The sequence below is a fragment of the Tachysurus fulvidraco genome, chromosome 2 (genome assembly GCF_022655615.1).
Source record: "Tachysurus fulvidraco isolate hzauxx_2018 chromosome 2, HZAU_PFXX_2.0, whole genome shotgun sequence".
NCBI lineage: Eukaryota > Metazoa > Chordata > Actinopteri > Siluriformes > Bagridae > Tachysurus > Tachysurus fulvidraco.
Window position 1 is genome coordinate 38333878 of NC_062519.1, and position 12793 is coordinate 38346670.

Consider the following 12793-nt stretch of genomic DNA (forward strand, 5'->3'; position numbering starts at 1 on the left):
ACCATAAAAAAGGAAGTAACTGGCAAAGGTTCATTGCCACGGACTGGGTTCGATTCCCAGGCAGGAAGCTAATCCATCCACTGAAGAGCTAATTCTCAGTGCTGGTCCCAAGCCTGGATAAAATGGGGGCTTGTGTCAAGAAGGGCATCCAGCATAAAAACCCTGTGCTAAATCAAATATTCGGACCAACAACAATTGGTAGAGGAGAAGACTATCCCAAATTGTAATTTCAAGTTCAAAGGAGTATTTTCTGTGTTTTTCCCAATTGTAGGCAGGGTTTGAAACGTTGCGTGAAATACAGCATAAAGCTCAAATTCCCAAGATGGATCCAGACAGACAGACTTAATGCACACTCTGGAGTACGGTACTCAGCCACAGCAATATACAAATTATTATAATGTTTGATTTATTAATAATGGATACGTCATCATACATTTGAGTAGTTTGTAGGTAGATTTATTGCTGTGGAACATGTTTGTTCAAGAAACAAATGGCTGTTATCACTTATATTAGTGCAACTATAAACAACTCACTCTCACACACACATGCACTCTCTCTCTCTCTCTCTCTCTCTCTCTCTCTCTCTCTTCTCATCTTAGCATGAGTGTTATGAAGCGGTGACACCTGAGACTCCTTCGTTTATTGTATCTTTTCAACAAAACCTTTAAAACCCATTTATTATTAGTCTCAGATTATGTAGACGATCCACCATACATATCCAAGTGTATGAACTGTTACTATAGAAACAGTAATATATTAGAACAAGCTCAGTATCATAAACCTGCTATAATCATGACATTGACATAACATCTCATGACAAGATGTGATGTTATAGGAAAATACACTGATCAGCCATAACATTAAAACCACCTGCCTGATATAGAGTTAGGTCTTTCTTGTGTAGCAAAAACAAGAAACAAGCATCACTGTACCGTATTTAGTTCATTCATTCATTCATTTTCTATCTTATCCGAACTTCTCGGGTCACGGGGAGCCTGTGCCTATCTCAGGCGTCATCGGGCATCGAGGCAGGATACACCCTGGACGGAGTGCCAACCCATCGCAGGACACACACACACTCTCATTCACTCACAGACTCACACTCACACACTACGGACAATTTTCCAGACAATGCAATCAACCTACCATGCATGTCTTTGGACCGGGGGAGGAAACCCCAGAGGCACGGGGACAACATGCAAACTCCACACACACACAAGGCGGAGGCGGGAATCAAACCCCGACCCTGGAGGTGTGAGGCAAACGTGCTAAACACTAAGCCATCGTGCCCCCCTCCATATTTAGTTGCTACCTCTAATTCTGAGATATTTATTTCTTTTTTAATTTGTATTTACTTTCTCTGTTAATTTTATTCCTTACTTTGTTTTATCTTTTCAACCTAGCCACAGGGGTTGCAAGCCAGAGACCAGGTAAAGAGAGGTTGAGATATTGCAGTTCCCTTCTTGTTAATGTGTGATATGTCTAATAGATGACTATTAAATTTACTCTTCACCAGATTCCATTGTCCACTCTCAGCTAACAAATGTGCATCAGGAGCTGACTATGGCTTTATAAACAATGCCTGGAGCTAAATTTATGCTGTAGGTTTGTACTACTGCCAAATAACTAGGGGTTAAATTGGGTGAAGGACTGAGCTGCTCCAATCACTGATTTATGGGAGCGACAAACAAAAGGAAAGCAAAGCTCGTGTAGCATAAATTCGATAATAATGTAAATCATAGCATGATAGTGATAAAAATAATGATGTAATACAATTTCAAATTGCTGAAATGCCCGTATTTTTTATGATAGAATGCATCTCATGACATCTAATAAATATTCTTTTAGTATGATTCATTTTACATGCATCTGTTTTGGGATTTTAATGTCAGCAGGAATATTTATTATCCGGTCGAGTTCAAGTTTCAAGTTGATTTGTCATGTGCAAAAAATGTCAGTGAGAATTGTACAGTGTACTGAATTACTTGTTGTGAGGCACAGGTACTCTACAGCTGTGCAATAAAAACTAATTATATATCAGAAAACAGAAGATATAGAGGGGGGAGGAAAAGATGGGGATAGGGATTATAGACAGACAGACAGATATATAGAGAGAAAAAGAGAGAGAGAGAGATACATACAGATACAGTCTTTATATATTTATATATTATTCCTTGCATACAAACACATGAACACACTTGTTTATCATGTGCACAAAATTTGATATGCAATTTTTTTTGTTGTGTGATTTCCTACCTCTCACTCACTCACTCTCTCTCACTCATTTTCTACCGCTTATCCGAACTTCTCGGGTCACAGGGAGCCTGTGCCTATCTCAGGCGTCATCGGGCATCAAGGCAGGATACACCCTGGACGGAGTGCCAACCCATCGCAGGGCACACACACACTCTCATTCACTCACACACTACGGACAATTTTCCAGAGATGTACCATGCATGTCTTTGGACCGGGGGAGGAAACCGGAGTACCCGGAGGAAACCCCCGAGGCACGGGAAGAACATGCAAACTCCACACGCACACAAAGCAGAGGCGGGAATCGAACCCCGACCCTGGCGGTGTGAGACGAATGTGCTAACCACTAAGCCACCGTGCCCCCCTGATTTCCTACCTATTTCTTTAATTTAGGCTAAATTTTAATTATTTATTTATATAATTTTACTGCATGTCCATTGTAGTGGATCACAGGTCCATTCTATATTTTACATTTAACAAACTCAGAAAACAAAAATGGACAGATTATGGTGGTATAGTGAAAGTAATACATGGGGGAGAGAGAGAGAGAGAGATAGAGAGAGTATATGATCAATATAACAATATATTGTACAGTGACAAGACTGCATCCTTAGTGGCAGTAAAGTGGTAAAAGTGCACATGGATGTATTGCAACATGCCCAAAAGTGACAGACATATGTGAAGAGCATGACCATGAGCGTCCTTGAGCTGTCACTGGGGTGACGAGTGTATGGGAGGTACTGAAGGAACTGGAAGAAGGAGTAATGACTGGAATAGATATCTTCAGAATACCAGTAGCCTGCGGGTACAAATTGATCTTCAACCCCCTAGTTCTAGATTGAATGCTGTGGTGTCTTCTAGGTGTCAGTATGGTAATCAGTCTGTGTGCTGAATGATGGTCATTGTGGTCCTCAGACATCACTATAAAGTAAGTATACTCTATGGGCAAAGGATTGTGGACACCTGACCATCACACCTTAATGTGCTTGTTGAACATCCTGTTCCAGATTTATTCTCTTTGCTGTTATAATATATAATATATATAATATAATATAATATATATAAAATAAGCTCCGTGCTTTTCTTGCAGGAAGGTTTTCCACTAGATGTTGGAGAGCATCTGTGTGGATTTGTGTTCATTCATGTACAAGAGCATTAATGAGATCAGACACTGGGTTGGGTGAGAAGGTCTTCCAGTTCCAGTTCATCCCAAAGGTGTTCATTTCAGTGGAGTTGAATGAGTGTCGGGGACTCTTTGTAGGACACTCGAGTTCTTCCACTCCAACATTAACACTCCATGTCTTTATGGAGCGCTGTGCTTTGTGCACAGGAACGTTGTCATGATGGAACAGCCTCAGTTTGAGCCTCTAAGTTCTAGTGAAGGGAAATTGTACATCTACAGCAATCACTGTAGTGTATCAGAATTAAGACACCAACATAAAAACATGTCTCACCAACATCAGATTGCAATCTGGGTTGATTTTGTTTTCATGTTCACTCAGAGACAATATCTGCAGCAAAATCTACTCCGCTAATTAAACGCGGTTAGTAATTCACTTTCGGTATTCAGTTTCTTCACATTCACACACAAAAATCCACATATTCCTACACAGCAGATTAACATTACTGATGGAAATCCATCAACCTCAAACCAAACCTAAATAAATGAAGAAGATAGCAGAGATGTCTAGCTAGTCATTGCAGTCATCAATGAGCCATAATATTACAGAAGCTAGCACATTATTGTACAGCGTTTCCAAGCTGTGGTCCTGATATACACTATAAACAGCCCATTTTACAGTGTTGCTTTGCTCTACAACACTTCATTCATCTTGTTAGCAAATTAAAAAGCCTTTCCTGAGGTAAAATGGGTGTACTGGGAGAAAGATAAACACTGTAATGTGTAGGGGAGCAGAGTGGGGAAGAAATCACTGTGTTAGCACACAGTGGTGTTCTTCGTTGATTTGTGCCTCAAACAGTGATTACAGCTACGCCGCATTAAGAATAAACAGCAGGCTGTTGATAAAATGGCGTTGCTTTTAATGTCATTAGCTGGTTTACAAGTGCTGTTTTAATGTGTGTTTTAATTTAGTCAGTTGAAAGATTATTCTTAGTTTTTTTAGTTAGTCAGGAAATATTTTTTATTAAAAATCTATATATTAACATGTCCTCTAATTTTGCTTACTTTGAAAATATAACTTAGTCAACATTTAAGATCGCCATCTGGTGGTAAATTACAGCTTTTAGTTTATCTTCATACCATGTTATCGTAGTTATAATAGTTTTCTTTATGTGGTCAATCTTTTGTCAAACGGTGTCAATTTTCTATATTTAGAGATGTGGAAACGTGACCCAGTAGTTTTAGCTCTTGCCTAAAAGTATTAAAAGAAACTACTATACTACTATACTCTCCATTAAGACATTACTCACCAGAAAAGACATGATTATATTTAGCATTTCTGGTGCTAGTATGCAGGTTGGTGCTGTATTTTTACAGCTAGCATAGCACAATGGTGTTTTTCAGCTAGCATGATCATATAACGATGTAGTTTTATTGTTAGCCCCTAAATGAGGAGGTGTTTCTCCTCACAGGCCATTCATACTGTACCATCAGCCAGGACCAACACCTAGAGCTAGGACCTTTCTGGACTTGCCTCACAACACCCACTACCTTAATTAAACTTACACAGCAGCCTTTACAAAACTCCACACACAGTTCATTCATTCATTCATTCATTCATTCATTCATTCATTCATTCCTTTTCTACCGCTTTTCCGAACTACTCGTGGTCACAGGGAGCCTGTGCCTATCTCAGGCGTCATTGGGCATCAAGGCAGGATACACCCTGGACGCAGTGCCAACCCATCGCAGGGCACACACACACACTCTCACACACAGTTCACACATATGCAATTAATTCATAAACTGCAATATTTATATCACCATATTCATATCATCGGTCACTGTAATGTTCTAGATTTGTCTATTTTGTCCTTGTACAGATAATTCCAATGATTGTACCACTTATTACACTTTTTCTTTAATTTAACCTTTAAATTCATATTATTTTGGCTTAATTTTAACTCTATTTCTATTTCTATAACACTTACTGTCATGAACAGCATGTCACGTATGATTTTGTATGTGACATAAAATTTATTTTTAATTTCAAAACAAAAGTTTTCTGGTGCTCAATATTCGATTAGTGAGGACTTAAACTTTCAGAATGCAATGCAGCTATATAACAAAGCTGCACTAATCTTTAGTTGTAATATTATTATTCTTATCCAGAGCATTTATACAGTACAACTGAGCAGTTGAGGGTTAAGGGCCTTGCTCAATTCCAATTAGATTTACTTCTGATTAGAGTGTTGGCTTGGCTAACTTGTGTTGCCGTTGCCAGTGATAATTGAGTGAAAGCTGAAGCGTTGGCACAAAAAGCTGATCTGTTCGAGTATTTAGGTGTTTTAGTGTTTAGGAGGTGAGAAAAAAAGCTGGATGGTCGAAATGCCTAAAGTGCCGCTGCATCAATCTCTTTAAGTAGGGATGAATCGAGGGCTAAATCCTTCCAGTACAACAAAAAAGTCGACTAAGAATTTCATTGCAAAATGCTGTAAATATTGAGCATGAAACAAAATCACATCTTAATTGTAAAGATTAATATAAAGTTGTTCATGATGGATTTTTCCTTTTAAAGTCTCTTTTTAAAAAACCTAAAGAAATGTCACCTGACAATTTAAAAGAGCCTAGAATTATTTTGCATGACCGAGCAACAGCTATCGATCAAAAACAAAACAAAAAACAACATGCATTGAGATTCAAGCATCTGAATCAATGGTGCTGGATTAGTCATTCTTTTATCAGTAAGTTGCTGTATTTGAAGGCCCATCTCTTAAAAACCGGAGGCTAAGCAAGTTTCTTTTCTTCTTCCGTGGTACAGACTGATGTCAGCACACTGTACACATCCACAAAGCTTTGTTTGATGATCGTTTAGTATGAACACGCATCGGAGATAAAAGCGATATTAACGTGGATTGTTTAACAAAACCACAACATTTACAGCTTATTATTCCCCTTTGATTCATTAGCCGAAGTTGTCTTTATGGTTTTTTTTTTAATTATGATGTATAATCATCATTAAAGCGTTTGCTTGACTATAAATTATGCACTATGTAGTCTATGGTGAAACTAATAGGAAAATTAAGAGGAAATTGTAATTCTTGTCCTTCAGATGGATCCTTGGCTTAGTCTATGTATTTGTGTTGATGTAGAAATAACCGAGTTTACATTTGAGTCCCAGAGCCTATTAAAGCGATACGATCTGTCTATTGTTTGGCTGCCGGATGACAAGCAGACGATAAACACACAAGCCCTTTAAATGCTCTACCTTTAAATATCACAGATGGTGTGCAGCTATGTAAGATATCAGCATCTAAAAAACATTCCTTTATTATGATTTATCTTATATGCATCTTTTGGGATTTTAGTGTCAGCATGAATGTCCTAGCAACCCAAATTGTTTTAAATAAAGAATAAAACAGGCTGAAGGATGATGTTATAGAAAACTAATCAGTGATAAGGTGGTGCGAGGAAGTGAGTCAGGACTCTGTTAACTTTCAGTGTGAGAGATGTGTTTTTCCTTCTGTGCATAACCTTACACAGAAGTTTAGTGGTTGAAGATAAACCCCATCCCATTTTAGATGCTCATGAGCAAGCACGTGGGGCATCGCAGAGAGCAGAAATGGGTTTGCTATCACTGTTTACTTTGAAGACAGAAACATTTGTGTGAAAGAAACTGAAGGAAGTAATGAAGGAAGGAAGGAAGGAATACTAGTTGTTTTGATTTATTTTAACTGTTTCTAGATATGTTTGATGTTGTGCACTATCCATTAAACACGTTTCTGTTATCACTTACGTTATAGCAGCTATGAAGTCTACAGCTTAAATATACAGCTTATCGTGTTAATCCGTGAATCTTCCAAAGCACTGACATTGAAGGCTCTTTCAAACAGATCTGTTCATTGGAATATATTGTTTAGACCAATCAGAATCAAGAATTAAACAACGCTGTGAAATAAAATGATTATATTTGGTTATATCACCCAGATGAGGATAAGCTTCCCTTTCGAGTCCGGTTCATGTCGAGGTTTGTTCCTCATATCAACTCAGGGACATTTTCCCCACCATCACTGCCTCTATTTCTGTAGAGCTGCTTTGAGGCACTGTGCATTATTAAAAACACCATACAAGTAAAATGTAATTGAATGTAAAGGATATAAAAGATCATATCACACAACAAGTCTAAGCTTCAAGAAGCTTTTAGCATGAGACAAATGAAGGAAAAGACAAATCAGCTCCACTGAGACAAGAAGCTTTTCAGCGGTGAAACAGGTGGTCATTATGCAGCCAGAAGCACTAAGAACCATTCCAGCATGTTCTCTCTCCGTAAAGCAGACACGGATCCCAGAACACGACTTGCATTCTGGACAAAGAGTCTTTCATGAACATGTGAACAAGGGGGCCTCACTCAGAGCTGCTTCTGCAAACTGAGACTCTGATGGAGACCCGAATACCGTATCACGTACTCAGCTAAGAAAGTACACAGTAACCTAGCTGTGTTACTTTTATTATTTTTCTCACTAGTGCTTGACAGATTAAAGTATTTGGCTGCCAAAGCAGTGAGGATTATAGGGATGATTACTGCTTTAGAAAACACAGGCGGCATTAATCTGATTACGGTAAGCGCCAAAACCCTATTAATTTAGGCAAGATTATCTGGTCATGGATGAGGACATCATATGTCACCTGCACAAGAATGTGTGTTTATCACCAAGTCTTCATGTAAAGTAGTCTCGATATTTACTCATACATCATTGACAGCTATATTTTGTAAAAAAACAAACAAAAAAACAAACAAAAAAAAAACTTTTGAACACTTGTTTATAAGGTGACTGATTTTATCTGGTGCCTCTGGATTATTTCATCTGCTTCCTCACATAGAAAACATATCCGTCTCCTTGGATGTCCTTGCTTCTGTCTCCGTCTGTAATAAACATCTGCCAAGCACCGTCTAGGACGTATAATGACACATAAGCACATTTTCAGTGCAACAACATCAGCAGTTTTTCTAACTTTTAATGATTTAAAAGTTAATGATTAATGATTAGCAAAATTGCATCAGAAGATAGATTTTAGATAGAAGTTAGTTAGATAGATAGATAGATAGATAGATAGATAGATAGATAGATAGATAGATAGATAGATAGATAGATAGATAGATAGATAGATAGATAGATAGATAGATTATTTTATCCATATATTATTTCAGGAGTTTATAGCAGAAAGTCCAGATTACTTTTTATGTTTTTATATATATGTTGGCTTATAAATAACACCAAGCTGAATTTATTGTGTTTTGTTAGAACAGGAATACAAATCTCTGTTAGTGCCAATAAACAGAGTATATTATTGTACACATTTGAATAATGAGCCTAATATATAAAGTCAGAGTTTGTTCTTATATTAAATCTGTGCTTTGGAGTTTCATGATATATATTTCACACAAATCCAGTTTCAGGCTATAATATATGGTCAGAAGTATGTGGACACCAGTTCTGTCCAGCTCTTTCCAGCTCTTTCTAGCTCTCTCTCTCTCTCTCTCTCTCTCTCTCTCTCTCTCTCTCTCTCTCTCTCTCTCTCTCTCTCTCTCTCTCTCTCTCTCTCTCTCAATGTTAGACGTGTGTTTTCCCCTCTGTTGATAACCTCGCAACAGAATTTTACTAGATGAAGATATACACCTTCAAATTTTATACACTTATCTCAGAGAGAATAAAAAAAACGGGTTTGATATCACCATTTACGTACTTTGAACATTTGTGTGGAAAAAACGTTTGGGAATATATTACCCCTTGTGTTGTAGGTAAAAACAGACCTACTTATGAAACACTACAAATTCTTAAAGCTCTGAGTATCTACTTCGATATGATCTTCATATCAACCATATCAACCATATCAATCTCTCTCTCTCGCTCTCTCCCTCTCTCTCTCAGATGAAATATATACTATATGGCCAGAAGTATGTGGACACGACCATCACATGTCTACAGTATGTGTTTGTTGAACATCCCAGTGGATCCCATTGGAGTTGGTCCCTTTTTGCTAGAACAGCTTCCACTCTTCTGTGAAGGCTTCCTACTAGATTTCAGTACGTGGCTGTAGGGATTTGCGCCCGATCAGAGTTTTAAAAAAAGAAGCCTTAGTGAGCATGAGCACTGGTGTACAGAAAGAAAACCCGACCGGCACACAGTCAGCGTTCCAGTTCATCCCAACGGTGTTCAACAGTGTTGAGATCAGGGCTCTGTGCAGGACACACAAATTCTTCTACACCAACTTGAAAACCATATCTTTAAAGAGCTTACATTATGAAACATTTATTTATTGTCCTGCTGGAACAGGGTTGTGTTCTGGGTTGACTGTATTCTAGTTTAAATGAAATCTCAATTTTATGAACCAGTTTTCAGGGCCTGTTTTCTTCCCACATCCATAAACCTATCCCGAACTCCACACTACACCACTAGGACCTTGATGTCTCACTAATATTTCACTGTCTGTAATCACCATGATGTTCTTCTCCACCCTGTACATTTTGTTACATCTCTACATAATTATAATTGTATATAATTGTATATTCATTGCTTACCCTAGTTACCATCCATTTATGTATATTATCTGTACATATACTGTATAATTCATGGTTACTGCTGTACATACATTGTACATAATACACACATTTAAAATCTATCTATCTATCTATCTATCTATCTATCTATCTATCTATCTATCTATCTATCTATCTATCTATCTATCTATGTATTTTAGACAATTGTATGCTTCCATATTTGTCAGTATAGTTTCGAAAACACTAGTGTCCACATACTTTTGGACAAATACTATATCCTTGTACCCTTCTCAAGTATCATCTGTGTATGGAATTTGTATTTGTATTTGTATTTGTATTGCTTCGATGCTTCAATTGCTTACAACTTCGATGTATTTGGATTATAAAGTATTTCACAGAAAATCGGTTTCAGACACAGAGGATAATGTTAAATCAGCTGGGTGCTTTGTCCCTCCTTAGCCCACTAATAAGGACTCCTTTCACTTCACAGCAGGGAAGCCAGACTGAAAGCGGCTGCCCTCTTCACTATGAGCTCGCCATATTATGTACATCTTACAAGCCAAAAATCTGTTCTAGTTGCTCCCTGAAAATGTTAGTAGCAAAAAGATACCATATAAACAGAGCCTACATTCTTCACCATGCTCTGTTTCATATTATCGTGTCGATTGCCACGAGTATCATGGATTATTGAGGATGGAGAAACAATGCCGCATTTTATACGAATCTAATGTCAAAATGATTTAGCTGCCTTTTACTGCAATTAAACAACAGCAGATGGAGATGCCATCTGCGCTCTAACGACTCGACACTCCTCTCATACAGTGGTTTTCTTTATGCTGAAACTAGTGCAGTCTCGAGAAAAGTGCAGAACCGTTCAACAGCAACAGGCAGACGCGTACAATCAGAGACGTGCATCCTTCGTTTTTCTCATCTTGGAGTTAAGACTAGAAAAGTTAGATAAACCCCTGAGGTTTATAACAGCTTGTTAAGATGGTGGGGGGAAAAACCCAATTCAAATCACAAATCAGCGTGTACATTGCTTTGAAACAAATCTTTCGTATAAATCAGACGGATAGCAGGGTTTTGCCTGACAAACACAGAACAGGATGGAGTTTGATAAGAAAAGCCAGTCCCATATCTTATTTATTCCACTTTCTTTACCGAGGGGATTTTGTTCAGCAGCCTGTAATGTTTTATCAGTGATACACTGTCATGGTGAAATAGCAGTGCAATAAAATTCCTGGTGTACAACCGCAGTGCTGTAGTGTATTGTTATGTGAGAGAGAGAGAGAGAGAGAGAGAGAGAGAGAGAGAGAGAGAGAGAGAGAGAGAGAGAGAGAGAGAGGTAACCAGTGTGTTCTGACAGTGCAGCCAAAAAATAAATCAATGTACATAAATATTATAATCTCTCTCTTGATCCTGCTGTTACTGCTATTAAAACTGTGACGGTTGAACTAACATCACCTCACACAGCACACATAAGCAAAACCAGGACTGGCAGCTGAAAAGAACGAGTGTCCAAAAATCTGTTTGTGTTACCATGTTGTCAGTCTTGCTTGTGTATCATTTATCCATCCTTATGTTCCAATGAAAATGCATTATTGTAATGAACTATTTATTAATTGTGATGAACCTCAAAGGAGGAATCAGCTTTTTTGTATTGTCACTTTCTGTGGGCACAATTGTCATTGTGTTTCTGATCCTTTTTTACATCAGGGCTGTCCCACTATATTTGTGTGTGTGTGTGTGTGTGTGTGTGTGTGTGTGTGTGTGTGTGTGTGTGTGTGTGTGTGTGTGTGTGTGTGTGTGTGTGTGTGTGTGTGTGTGTGTGCGTGTGTGTGTGTGTGTGTGCATAGTGTGTGCATAGTGTGTGCAGGTCCCACACTTGATTCCTCCTCTTAATCAGTTAATCTTGGCTTTCAGTAGACTCTGGTATGGATTCTGCTTGGTTGGAATAAAAACCTGCACCCTAACTGACCCGTTCCTGATAAGACTGCATTTGCCCCTGAGTTGTATACAGATTTAAAATCCCAGCTTTAAAATCAAACTTTTTCTATAAAAATAATGTATTACTGTAATTTATTATTCATCATATAATGTCAGTAGAGAAGTTAACTGAATGCAAAGCTAACTAAATAACTTTAATGTTTGATATAAAGTTATCTTAATTATAATCATCCATCCATTCATTCATCCATCTTTCCGGACTTTGCATATACAGTATGTACTGAAACAGCACACATCCTGCACACATGTGCACTTTATTCTCATACCATCTAAGGGAGTTTGTTCTTGCCACAGTTGCCCTAGGCTTGATCATTAGAAAAATAATAGAGATGAATGGTGATTAAAAAAAGAAACATGTTCTATAAAGCTACATGTTCTATAAAGCTGCTTTGAGACAATTTCCATCGTTAAAAGTGCTATACAAACAAAACCGAATTAAATTGAATTTATTTATAAAGAATCGTACTATATTCATACTAATAATCATGCTAAATTCAATTTTTACTATTCCGTTCCTATTCTATTTTTATTCCACTCTATAACACGGACAGTCATTAAAAAAAGCATTTCGATTGTTTAAGTGACTAAAAAAAATTTCAATTTAATTTTGATCACATTTCCGAATATCATATTTATAAATATAGTAAAAATATAGTCATATTAATGGTTCAAAAAGGGCTTGCTGTTAAATTCTTCATTCTAATTGGACAGACAGTGTACTACTATTGATATAACTGCTTAATTTTATCCATGTATACCTGATTGCTGTGTTTTCCAGGTTTACAATATCTACATTCAGAGCCTCGGTTGATTTCTGTTCCATTACCTATAAAATGTGAGTGAAATCTAATATT